This window comes from Fukomys damarensis, unplaced genomic scaffold, assembly GCF_012274545.1.
Source record: "Fukomys damarensis isolate Sample0158 unplaced genomic scaffold, DMR_v1.0_HiC HiC_scaffold_14, whole genome shotgun sequence".
NCBI classification, from domain to species: Eukaryota; Metazoa; Chordata; class Mammalia; order Rodentia; family Bathyergidae; genus Fukomys; species Fukomys damarensis.
In genome coordinates this window covers 21,710,225-21,721,936 of record NW_022900926.1, presented here as the reverse complement: position 1 = coordinate 21,721,936, position 11,712 = coordinate 21,710,225, and the positions used below count along the sequence as shown (strand labels likewise).

Below are 11,712 nucleotides of genomic sequence, written 5' to 3'. Positions count from 1 at the left end.
ATATATAGTAAAAATGTGAAGTTTAGGCAAGTAAAATTTTCAGTGTGTCATTAGCAGAAGAAAAGGGTGTCCACTCCTGATGGAGTAGATATTTAGCCTCTTTGCCAGAGGAATTCAGTAAGAGTGAGGAGACCAGACAGCCTGGGTTCAGTCCCAGCCTCATCGTGTAATAGCTTTGTAGCCTTGAAGTACCAACTAAAAAGATGTATGACTCATCCCAGCTACTCCAGAGGCAGAGGCATAGATTCATAGGTTTGATTAAGTAAGAGCTAACAGAATATGCTGGATCCCTGGCTGGAAAAATAAAAATATTAAGGGTGGGGCTGAGGAAAATTGAAATGCAAATCTGAACTTTGAGGCAGATAAGAAATTTTTCAAAAGGTATAAAAACAGTGTTTGACGAAGCAGCATCACTAGTTCAGAAATCATCAGACACACTCTCAGGTAAATGGCAGTACCATGGCAGGAATTGGAAGGGGTGAGTAGAAGGTTTCTGCTCTCTTGTTTGATATGGTTGTTCAGGAAGTGAGATGCTGTTTTCCAATCACTAGAGAGAGAACACAGGATTTTAGATGTGCTGTCAAGTGGCAGATGTGTTGGCTAGGGCTCCAGTTCTGATGAAAAACAAGAGGGCGAGTGAAGTAGGGAAGATTGTTTTGAGAAGCAGGCACATTCACTGTGGGGAATGGTTGAAAGGCTGGGGCTGAGTAAACATAGCAGTGCTAGAGGAAGGCAATGCAGCGAGCACACCAAGGGCATGGAGTCTCTGCTCAGATCTGCCGACAGTGTCCCACCGTTTGCAAGGAGTGAGGGGTCATTGGTCCACAGAAATACACATTCGGGAAGTGGGCTCAGTTTTAGGCCTGGTCCACACAACTCTACTTTTCTGTGTTTCTCTCAGTCCTTCCTCTTCTTGTGGCCAACTTCCTTTACGGTCACAAGGAGGATTGCAGAAGCACCAGAGTCAGTAGTCTCCTCTTTCCCACATAGTTGGAGAGATCAGGACAGTTTCCACAGATTTAAGCTGGCTATTTCCAACTAGTTCCTGTGGATAGAGAATTAAGGGAAGAAACAGTTTAGGCCTGAATGACCATCACAATCCCATTTACTATGAAGGTGGGGTTTGCTCTGGCCAAACTTCATGAAGGGTATGTGGTGGGAGAGATGTAGTCAGAGTCAACCAAAGTGTTCAGAGGGATCTTCAAACTCTCTTAGGTGTGGTCAGAAATGACTAGCAGCACAGTCCATTAAATCACACACACACACACACACACACACACACACACACACACACACACAAAACTTGTGATACATCAAATGTGATTGTACCAGTTGGGGTTCTTCAGAATATGGCTCATCCAAAGCTCCAGGAAACAGCTGAAGTTGCAGTTCAGGTTTGAAGGCTGGCTGCTGGCAGAATTCTTCTTGCTGGAACTTCCCACCGAAATCTTAGTGTCTTATCTATGAGTGAGATAAGGGAGAAGGGAGAGGCTGATACAGCGCCAACCTCCCAGAAGCTGCCTTAGTAGCTCAAGAGAAGGCTGTACTTACCTAGTCGCACAGTTGAACTTGTCCCAGCAGCCTGCTGGGAGGCAAAATATCATGAAAAAGTCAATTACTTAGACTCTACTTTAGGAGGAAGAGTATTGATGTGCTGTATAGTTTTTACATATATCATAAGCATGGTGCCTTAGGAAGATTGAAAGTCTGGAGAAAATCTAAGAGAAGATGAATAATTGAAAAAGTTTAGGGAGGGAGATGAATTGTGTCCTTGTCTTATCTTGTAGGACAGCCCCACATGATGTCCCATTGGGTGACCATGAGGACAAAAAGCCCATCCTGAAGCCATTCAACCTTCTGGAAACAGATCCTGTGTTTGTCTCTCATCATTGCCTTAAAAGATCTGTTACTTAGTAGTTTTATTATAAAACAGTTATTGTAATTGAGGATTTTATTAAATTTTTTATATTTATTTCAAGAAAAGCGAATGAAATTATGGAAATTTTAATCTTGGCATGGTAGAAACTTTTCTTATTTTCTCTGTCCCTCCAAAAATAAGGGAGGTTTTGAATTAGAGTCTAGAAATTTAAATAACATTAGGAGCGGTTTCCTTTCTAGAAGGTGTTGAGTTCTGATCATTACTTCATTAACACTTCAAAAGACTTCATTTTCACCACTGTGGTTTGAGATATGTGTGTTAATGTGTCAGCACTCAAGAGGAGCTAGGAAGTTTGACGAGCTATATCTGTGGTTTTCAACCAGACACTCCTTGCAAATGTTGATTTACATCAAAATTACAAGAATGAACTTTTCTAAGTGAAAGCCTTTGCAACAAAAAGTGATTTGAACATACAATCTGTTTTTAAAAGGCAAAGATTTGGATTTAAAAATCAGTAAATCCAGTTCAGACTGTAGGCTAGGAAATGAGAATGGAGTAAAACATCGGAAGGTGTTTTGGTAGTCTAAACTTGCTCAGTCCCAATGCACTAGTCATCTGTGACCAAGGAGCACTTGGAATGAGGCTACTCCAAATTGAGGCGGCTGCTGATGTAGCTCAGTGAAAGAGGACACCCATGTGTCAAGGCGTGGGATTCAATCCCCAGTACTGAAAAAGAAAGAAAAATGGGGAGGTGCTGTTAGTGTGAAACACAGAGCTGGTTTACTATTTAGTATAAAAGAAAAAAGTAGAGCATTTCCTTCATGTTTTATATTACTGATGTAAAATAATATTTCATATTATAATATAGGATTTTATATTATTGATATTTTATATTACTAATACATTGAAATAAATAAATTATATAACCCAAATTAATCTCACCCAGTTTTTATGCCTTTTTTCAAGACTAAGGATTGAACCCAGGGTCTGCCCACTGAACTACATTCCCCACCAGCCCTTCAGAATTTTTGTGTTTTGAGACAGGGTTTTGCTAAGTCATTAAGTTGCCCAAGTTGGGCTCGAGCTTGTCATCTTCCTGGCTCAGCCGTCCAGCGTGCTGGATATACAAGTGTACATCACCAGGCCCAGGCACTTTATGCCTTTTTAATATTTAATTTAATGTTACTGTAGATAATCTTAAGTTACACACATGCCTTGCATTAAAGTCTGTTGCACTAGAAAATAATGCCCTTCATTTCCTCCCTTTTCTCTGTGTATCTGTGGTTACTGTTGGTCTTGGGCTCTCCTGCTTCATCCCTGCAGTGCTTGCCTGCTGTTTGACTCTACATTCATTTCCACCTCAACTCCATCATCTGTTCTTATTGGTCAAATCTCCCTCCATCAGTATGCCATTGCTTTTGAAGGGATTAAAATATGCTATTCCAGCATCTTGACTATTCAGGTTAAAGATACTTGAAAAATAGCAAGTACAAAAAGATCACTTTGTCATATATGCAATTCCTTAAAAGCGGAAGATGAAATTCCCATCTTGCCTATACTAGAAAGATGCTTTGCCTATACTGGAAAGACTGAACATTCTGATCCTCAAAGACAAGAACTCAACATTTAGAAAATTCTTAGTGATCTTGTTAAAATAGCTTACCTTTCAGGCCTCCTCACATGATTTGTAGCTTTTTCATGATGAGTTTTTGTTCTATACAGTAGTAGATAAATGGTGGACTATAACTACTGTTTTTTGGTCTTCATTTCCTTATGAGGGCTCCTAAGCTGTGTAAAACTTGTAAGTAAATGTATATGTGTTTCTTTGTTAATCAGTTTAATTACTCTCCTGTTACCCTATCTCCAAAGATATCAGTTTCATTATCTGGCCAGTTGGGACCATCAAGGGATGAAGGATAAGAGTTTTTCTGCCTTTATGTTGTGCTAATGACTACACTGCTAAGCATTAAGTTCCACCTCCTCTGCTTGGTTTTCCTTTGCATCTCTATGAAGCTTTGGAATTATATATTCAGGGTAATCATATATTTTATTAATTTTTTTGAGTTGGGGAGGGTCTTACTATGTAGTTCAGGATGGACTTGAACTCACTATGGAGCCCCAGCTAACCTTGAACTCACAGTGGTCTTCCTATTTCAGCCTTCTTAGTGCTGGACTTACAGGCATGCATTCCCATGCCTGAATTAATCAAAATGTTTAAATGAAAAAAAATTTACAGTAAAAGACACATTGCCATTAAATCCCCTCAAAATACTCACTGTGCTATATGCATCCTTATCCTGTCATTTTTGGCAATCTTGCATTAAGTTTACATTAAAGATATTCGTTGTATTTTTATCTCTGAGTATATTGTTTTAGATAAAATATGTGATTTGCTGGGAGGTTATGAGGGCATTTCAGGGTTACAAAAACAAATCTTCATAAAGGAAGATGAGTTAAGTACTGTGGGCTATTGAGGAAGGTTATTTCATCCTTTTTCTGTTTTGTGCACATGGTTAAAGAAGTAAGTTGCTGCATGGCTTTCATTTTTGCTCATGAGGCAGATGCACCTACATGGAGGGAATGATACCTGTCACAGCCTGATTTGAAATTGGAAGCATCCAGCTTGGCACTATGATCCAAAAACTCTACCCAATACTTCTTTCTAATCCTTCTCATTGCAACTGGCTTGAACACGCAAGCTATTTCTCCATACTGACTCCTGGAACAGTAGGAAGTCCTTGTAAGATACAGTTGGATTCATAGCACCAATGTTGACTGTCATTCTATAGGCATTGTTGTGGTCCCAGAGGGGCAGATCCCAAAGCCCCGAGTCAGGTGACATGACTGACTCATTCTGCAGCCGGGACCCTTGACCAGATGTGTCCAGGACTCTTTCTACTCTTGCACATTTCCTGCTACATTTCCTCCGGAAAATCCCCTAGGCTGTGACTGCTCAAAGAAAGTTTGTTTCTTAAAGTTTCAATCACTTCTCAGCTTTATGACTAAGTTTCTGGTTGGCTTTCTATCAAAGGCAGTTTTGGATGTGGGAACAGAAAAATGGCCAGCTGTGCTTAGCAGATGAATGATTGCTTCAAGATGGAAAAAGCAAAGATTTGTATCTTGGGACTTCTTAGGTAGACAGTGTGTTTCTTGATGGTAAAGACAGGTAAGTAAAAGAAATTCAAGCGTTTGTTTTTTCCTTCTCACTTTTGGTGAATATTTTTCTGTTCCATGTTTCATCTGTTACATTTCTTACTAATTTTAACAACTTTTTCCTAAAGATGGATATGCTAATTATTGAGTTGATCATTACCCTATATATACATGAATCAAAACAACATCATGTTGCATCTCATAAATATGTGCAATTATTGTGCCAACCAAAAAATTTATTAATGATTGAAAAAGCTTTTCATTGTCAAACATGTTTTTATTTCTCAGCTTTGCAGTTTGCTTTCTCTGCCAGGGTTTTCTCTGCCCGCCTCTTCCTGGGGTGGCTGTTCTTCTACCTCAGAATGTCCCTTGCCCTTGCCCCTGACATTCACGAATGGCCTTGAGGTAGACAAAGTCCAGCAAGTACCAGAACTCAAACTCTTCTTTTTCTGCTGACAGCTCTCATTTTCTCTCTCCACCTATTTGCAAGAAAGGGTTATGAAAGATGTCCTCACCTCAACAGAAGGAAGTGGCACTGCCGTTTGCAGCCCTGGAAACACCTAGATGAGTCATGTTTATAGCTTATTCCTATTATGGTGCATTTGTACTCCCCAGTCATTTTATTGCCAGCCTGATGATTCTTTCAGAGGTGTTCAGTATGATCTTGAGATTCTGGAGGGCCAGTTACTATTGTCTTGAGCTTTTTTTTTTTAATTGTGGCTTGTTATAGTGGGTGAATTAAGTTCTCTGCCAAGAAAATAGATTCACTGGGGGATGCTATGTTTGGGCATAGTTTTATGAAGATTTCTAGAACCCTTAAAATATCCAATTATCCTTCTTTCTGGAGAAATAACTATAATGCTTTTCCTTAGAATAACTTCTAGGCAATTATAAAATACAGAAATATGCTCATGTTGTAAGTGAATGTAGTTTGGTTTTTTTTTTTTTTTTTTTGCGAGTGAATGTACCTAAGTACCCAGCATCCTCAAACTCCCCTAGAGATGCCAGTTATTCTCTGCCTCCAGCACAAGAGAAGCCCTGTGCTCACTTCTAAAACACAGATGGGCTTTGCTTGTTTTTGCACCTTAAGGAATTGTAGTGCATGTACTCTTTTCTGTCTAGATTCTTTTGATATCAATAGCTCTCTCTATCCTGTTTTTGGCTGTCCTGGGATTTGAACCCAGGGTTTTTATGCTGAGCTATATCCCCATCCCTTTTTTAAAAAAAAAATTTTTTTTCGAGACAAGATCTCTCAAGTTGCCTGGACTGAGTTGGTGCTTGCTATCTTCCTGCCTCCCAGAGTCCTGGAATTATAAGTGCGCAACACCACCCCAGGCTTAATAATTTTTAAACTTGTTTTTTGATAATTGTTTTCAGTTCATTCTCATTTAGCAATCTTAGAAACTACAGTGAATTGTTAAAAAAAACCAGAAAGTCAGTAAGTTTAATCATAGCACTTATAAAGAACTATTATTAAAAACTTTGGCAATTTCTTTCTAATCCTTTTTATTTGAATTGTTTACATTTTTACATAGTTAAAATACACTGAGTGCTCTATTTTGAATTTTGTGTTATTCTGGCTTAGTATTATAATTTAGCATTTTCTTTTTTAGTAAAATTTTTCATAAGTATCATTTTTACAGGTTATATATTGTGATTTTATAAATGACCCTCATGGATTTACCCACTTCCCTTATGATGAACATTTTGGTTGTGTCCCATTTTTTGCCAAAGAAGTAATCCAGTGGTTCCTACTCGTTACTTGTCACATTTTTATACAAGTCTCATAAATATTTCCAAAGCTTTTTTTTTTTTAATTTGGTACCGGGATCAAACTCAGGACCTTGCGCTTGCAAGGCAGGTGGCAGAACCACTGAGCTAAGTCCCCCACCATCCAAAGCTATTGTAACAGTTGATATTCCCAACGACAACATAAAAAATGTCCTTTCTGTGGTTTCCTCAACCGCACTACTAGTAGATTCTTGCCTCACTAACAAAGATTTCTGGTTCAACGAAAATCCACTCAACTTTCAAGCAAAGTTGAGTATTTTCTAATATTTACTTTTTTGGGGGGGCATTTTTTGTTGTTCTGAAAAGTCATTTCCTTCATCTTGTAGGATTCATTCATCAGGAATTGTATACATGTAGTATTTCTTGCTGCCATTCTCAGAAAGGTAGGGTTGCTGTTTACACCCAGACATCAGAGGAAAGGTTTAGGAGGTAGATCAGTAACTCCCAGAGGATGTAGGTCACTAAGCTTCACAGTGACAATCTATAGTTGACATTGAAAGACCGAAGCTGGTAATCATAAGTGATTCTAAAGTTGGGCCTTTAGAAATTCCAAAAGGCCCAAGCATATGGAAGACAAGTGAATCACAAAAAGGAACTCCATTTGCATCAAATATTTAATCTACAATGACGTAACCTCCCAGACCTTGGAAGGGTCCTATATTAGTACTGTTTGTTGGTATTTGGGTGCTAAGCCGCTGGCTTTCTTTCGTGTGCTGTTTTTGTTGTTATCTCAGTTGTGCTTGGCTGCAGTTGTTTTTGAAGCTTGCTACTACTAAGTGAGGCACCCAGCCTACACTGCGCCTCGGACAACACAGAGCCTACTTTTGCACTTTGGCTTAATACAGCAGAGGTTCCGCACAATGTACACTGGTTCTTCAAAGGGAATTCTCTTTAAGATTTTAATTCTCGCTACTGGAACTCACAAGGGTTGATTTTGATGATTCTGTGTTGAGAGACAGACCTTTGAATAACTGGCTTTGAATCCCCAGCTTAAGCAATTTCAGTAGAAATTTCTCATAATATGCAAAAGTAAACTTGCCCCATGTTCTTGTGGATTCCCAGTCCATTAGAAAATGTATTGTATGTCATGTTTTCTCCTTTTGTTCTGCATCTATGTTAGCTCAAAAAGAGATGCATATCATCTTGATAATCTTTATTTGGATTTTAGAAATTGCAAAAAAGACTACATCATGCATGAACTTCAAGACATAACATTTACTCTCTGCTTAAAAATTGGAAATAAAATATTCAGTAAATTTGAAGTCAAATGTTTAATATATAAATTCTGGAGTTACATATAGGATGGACTACATACTGTACAATTCTAGAATTTATGTATTAGGTAATATAAAGAATGTTCAGACTAAAATCCAGAATTAGCTCTTCCTCTTCTCCTCTCTGTTTCTTTTTCCTTCCCTCTTTCACTCCATCCCTTCTTCTCTCTTTCCTCTCTTCTCCCTTCCTTCTCTTTTCCTCTCAGTTCATACTCATTGCCAGACATGGTGGTGCACACCTGTCATCCTAGCACTCAGGAGGCTGAGGCAGGGGGATCACTGTGAGTTTGAGGTCAGTCTGGGCTACATAGAAAGACCCTGCCACAAAAAACAAAACAAAAGAAAAATACATGCTTTTTATATGCTGCTTACTATTTCGCATGCTGGGATAAAGCAGTGCATAAAGCAAAGTGCTTGCCCTCATGGAATTTTCTTTCTTAAATCAAGTATATCAAAGTATCATTTACATGCACTACATTTGAAGTGTACAATTCAGATGTACATTTCTGTAGCTTTGACAACCTGTTCACTCATGCAGCCATTACCATAATCAAATTGCATTGTGTTTTCCATCATTGCCCAAAGTTCCCTCACCCCTTTTTTAGTCACATCCTCTTCCCTCCTCCAGCCTCTGGTAAGCAATAGCTTTTTCTTTCACTTAAAATAAATTGCTTTTGAGGTTCAGCCACATTGTTGCATGCATTAAAAATTTGTTCTTTTTAAAATTTAGATTAGGATTCCATTTTATACGCATACAAAAATTTATCATTTTACCATTGGACAGTCATTGGGGTTGTTTTCACTTTGGGAATATTATGAATAAAGCCACCACCTACTTACAGATTTGTGTGTATGTGTGTGCACATGCACACACATGTGCGTGTACACGCAAGAACATGTACATACATTTTAGTCATTTTGGAGTAAACATTTAGAAATGGGCCCACTGGGTCATATGTTAAGTAGTTGTTTAATTTTGTAAGAAACCACGGCACCATTTTCCAAAGTGGCTGAAACATTTTGCATTCCCATCAGCAGTAAATGACAGTCCCAGTTGTTCTGTGTCCTTGCCAGTATTTGTTACTGCCAGTTTTTAAAAATAAGTTTAACTTTAACCATTCTTCTAGGTATGTGAAGTTATATTCAGTCCTTTGCCCAACTTAATCAGTGTTATTTTTCTATCTCTCGTACTCGCTTTAGATTGAAAGAGACTGAATCAGCCCATCAAATTATGAGGAACTGAGGAGACCTCATGGAATCATTCGCACTGGGGGGTCTCCTCATGGGCTCCTTTCTGTGATGTTTAAGCCAAGCTTTGTGGTTGTCAGGTACATAGAGGTATGTCATATATCGGCAGGGCATGTTTGTGCTGGTGTGGGGAAGCAGGTATGACCAGCCTCTTTTTTGTGTGTTTTGATAAAAGCCAAAGAACCTAGGAAACTGTTGAGTAAAGATTTGTTTCTGGATGACAGATCAGGATGGGTCACTAGCGGGAACAAGACAGGAGATAGCTTGTTCTCAGTGCTGAGGTAACAGGAACCTCAGCCAGGTTACAGTACTGGTAAAAGCTAGATATGTTAAATGAAACAATTAAAGAAGATGGACATGATCAGATAATGATTTATGCTAATATCTGCATGTTGGAATGAGGGTAAATGGGAGCTCACACACTTGAAGTTTCACATTTCAATGATATGGAGAAAGGTTCCAGTACTTTGGCAAAACCTTTGAGAAAGTCACCATCTTGCCAAGCCCAATAGTTGGGCAATTCCCCAACTGCACTTGTATTGACTGATCAGCAGTACTGATATAGGCCAATGGACACAAATGAAGCTCCCTTCTTCTGTCTTCTCTCTCTCTCTCTTTTTTTTTTTTTGTTTTTTGTTTTTTGAGATAGGGTCTCACTATGAGATTGACCTGGAGCTCACCATGTAGCCCAGGCTGGTCTCGATCTCACAGTGATCCTCCTGCCCCAGCCTCCTGAGTGCAGCCCTTCTGTCTTCTCTTAACGTTAGGATACTACTTCTTCTTGGGTTCTCTTTTTGTTATGCTGGATATTCATTCTCTTTTTCTGGTTCCTCTTCACCTCCTCCCCCTATAAATATTTACACTTTTAGTCTGAACCTTTTTCTCCACCTATGGACTTGCATATCCACCTGCCTATTTAACACCTCCACATGAATATCTACTGAACATCTCAAACTTAGCATGTCCACAACCAAACTCCAAAGCCTATATACTGTGTCTCCTGAAGTCTTCTTCCCCTCTTCCAAATGCTCAGGCATAAAACTTGGTCGTCTTTTCTTTCTTTCACACCCTATCTCCTATGCATTAGCATATGTTTTTGGCTTTACCTTCAAAATATGCCCGCAATGTGACCATATCTCTCTTTGCTTCTACAGCCATCATGGATAAAACCACCCATATTGTTGCTGGTCTCCAAGTTTCCACCCCCATTTTCTTAGATCCAGCCTAACAGAAGAAAGCAGAGAGATTTAAAGAAAAAAAAATCATAGCTTGCTATTCCACTGTTAAAAACTTTCAGTGGCTTCTCATCTAATTCAGAATTAAATCAAGACCCTTGCAATGGTCAGTGACTAAAAAACTCTACAGCAATGGACTCCTTATTAGTTCTCTGACTACATCCGCAGTGACCGCCCCCATCCATGAGAGACATCCCGAGACACCCAGTGGGTGTCTAAGGCCACAGATCGCAATGTGTTTTTTATTATACCTATGTACTTACCACTGATTATAATTTAAACAGCACAGTTTACTTTTCTTTAGGGTATCTTGGTTGCCAGCATAACTATTCTTATGCTTTGGGACCTTTACTAATAAAGTGCAGTGCGAGTGATTTGAACAAAAGTACTGTGATGCTGCAAGAATTGACTTGGTAACCGAGACGAATGCTGAGTGATTGATGTGTGGAAAGTGTGCACGAAGTGTTGATTCACATCCTGGACAGACAGATTAGGACATTGAGACATTTTGCCACGCTACTCACAATGGTATACAACTGAAAATTTATGAATTGTTTATTTCTATAATTTTCCATTTAATATCTCCAGGCACTGTTGACAAGGGGTAAGGGAATCTGAGGAATACAAAGCCACAGATAAAAGGAAACTACCGTACTTTGCAATGCACAGTGCAAATGAAAACCTGAGTCCCTCATTACCCCCAATGTATTTCTGGGTGCCAGTGACTGAGCGTTACAGAAAGTACAGGCCCCTTGTAAACATGGAGCTCCTGGGACCCCAGGTCTGTGTTGATGGCCCTGCTGTGACCTCATCTTGAGTTGCTCCTTTCCTTACCCACTCTGCTGTGATTTTAAGGCCTTCTTTGGGTTTCTGGGACATTTCAGGCTGGGGCCCGACTTCATGTTTATGTTTCCTCTGTTTGACTGACCATTCCTTAGTGGTCTGTGTAACTCATTTCCTTGTTTCCTTCTGGTCTCTGAACAAATGTCCACAGGCAGACATAAGGGAATGGCAGAGGAGCCTTTTGGGGCTAATACAGTGAAGTTTAGACAGTAGGGATCCTTTAAAGGTAGTTATTTCCAGGGCTTAAAAAAGGACTGAGGGCAAAAGAAATGAAACGCTTAGTGAAACC

At 39.3% G+C, this 11,712-nt stretch overlaps 1 long non-coding RNA gene across 3 annotated transcripts in view; it reads left to right on the top strand.

Moving 5' to 3' along the window:
* LOC104863891 overlaps window positions 1-10,884 on the top strand; it is a 48,294-nt gene extending 37,410 nt beyond the window's left edge. For all 3 annotated transcript variants that reach the window (XR_780710.3, XR_780709.2, XR_780708.2), the window contains 2 exons: window positions 9,298-9,435; window positions 10,500-10,884. This is a non-coding gene — a long non-coding RNA (uncharacterized LOC104863891). The remainder of the gene's footprint in view (window positions 1-9,297; window positions 9,436-10,499) is intronic.
* Window positions 10,885-11,712: the final 828 nt, after the last annotated feature.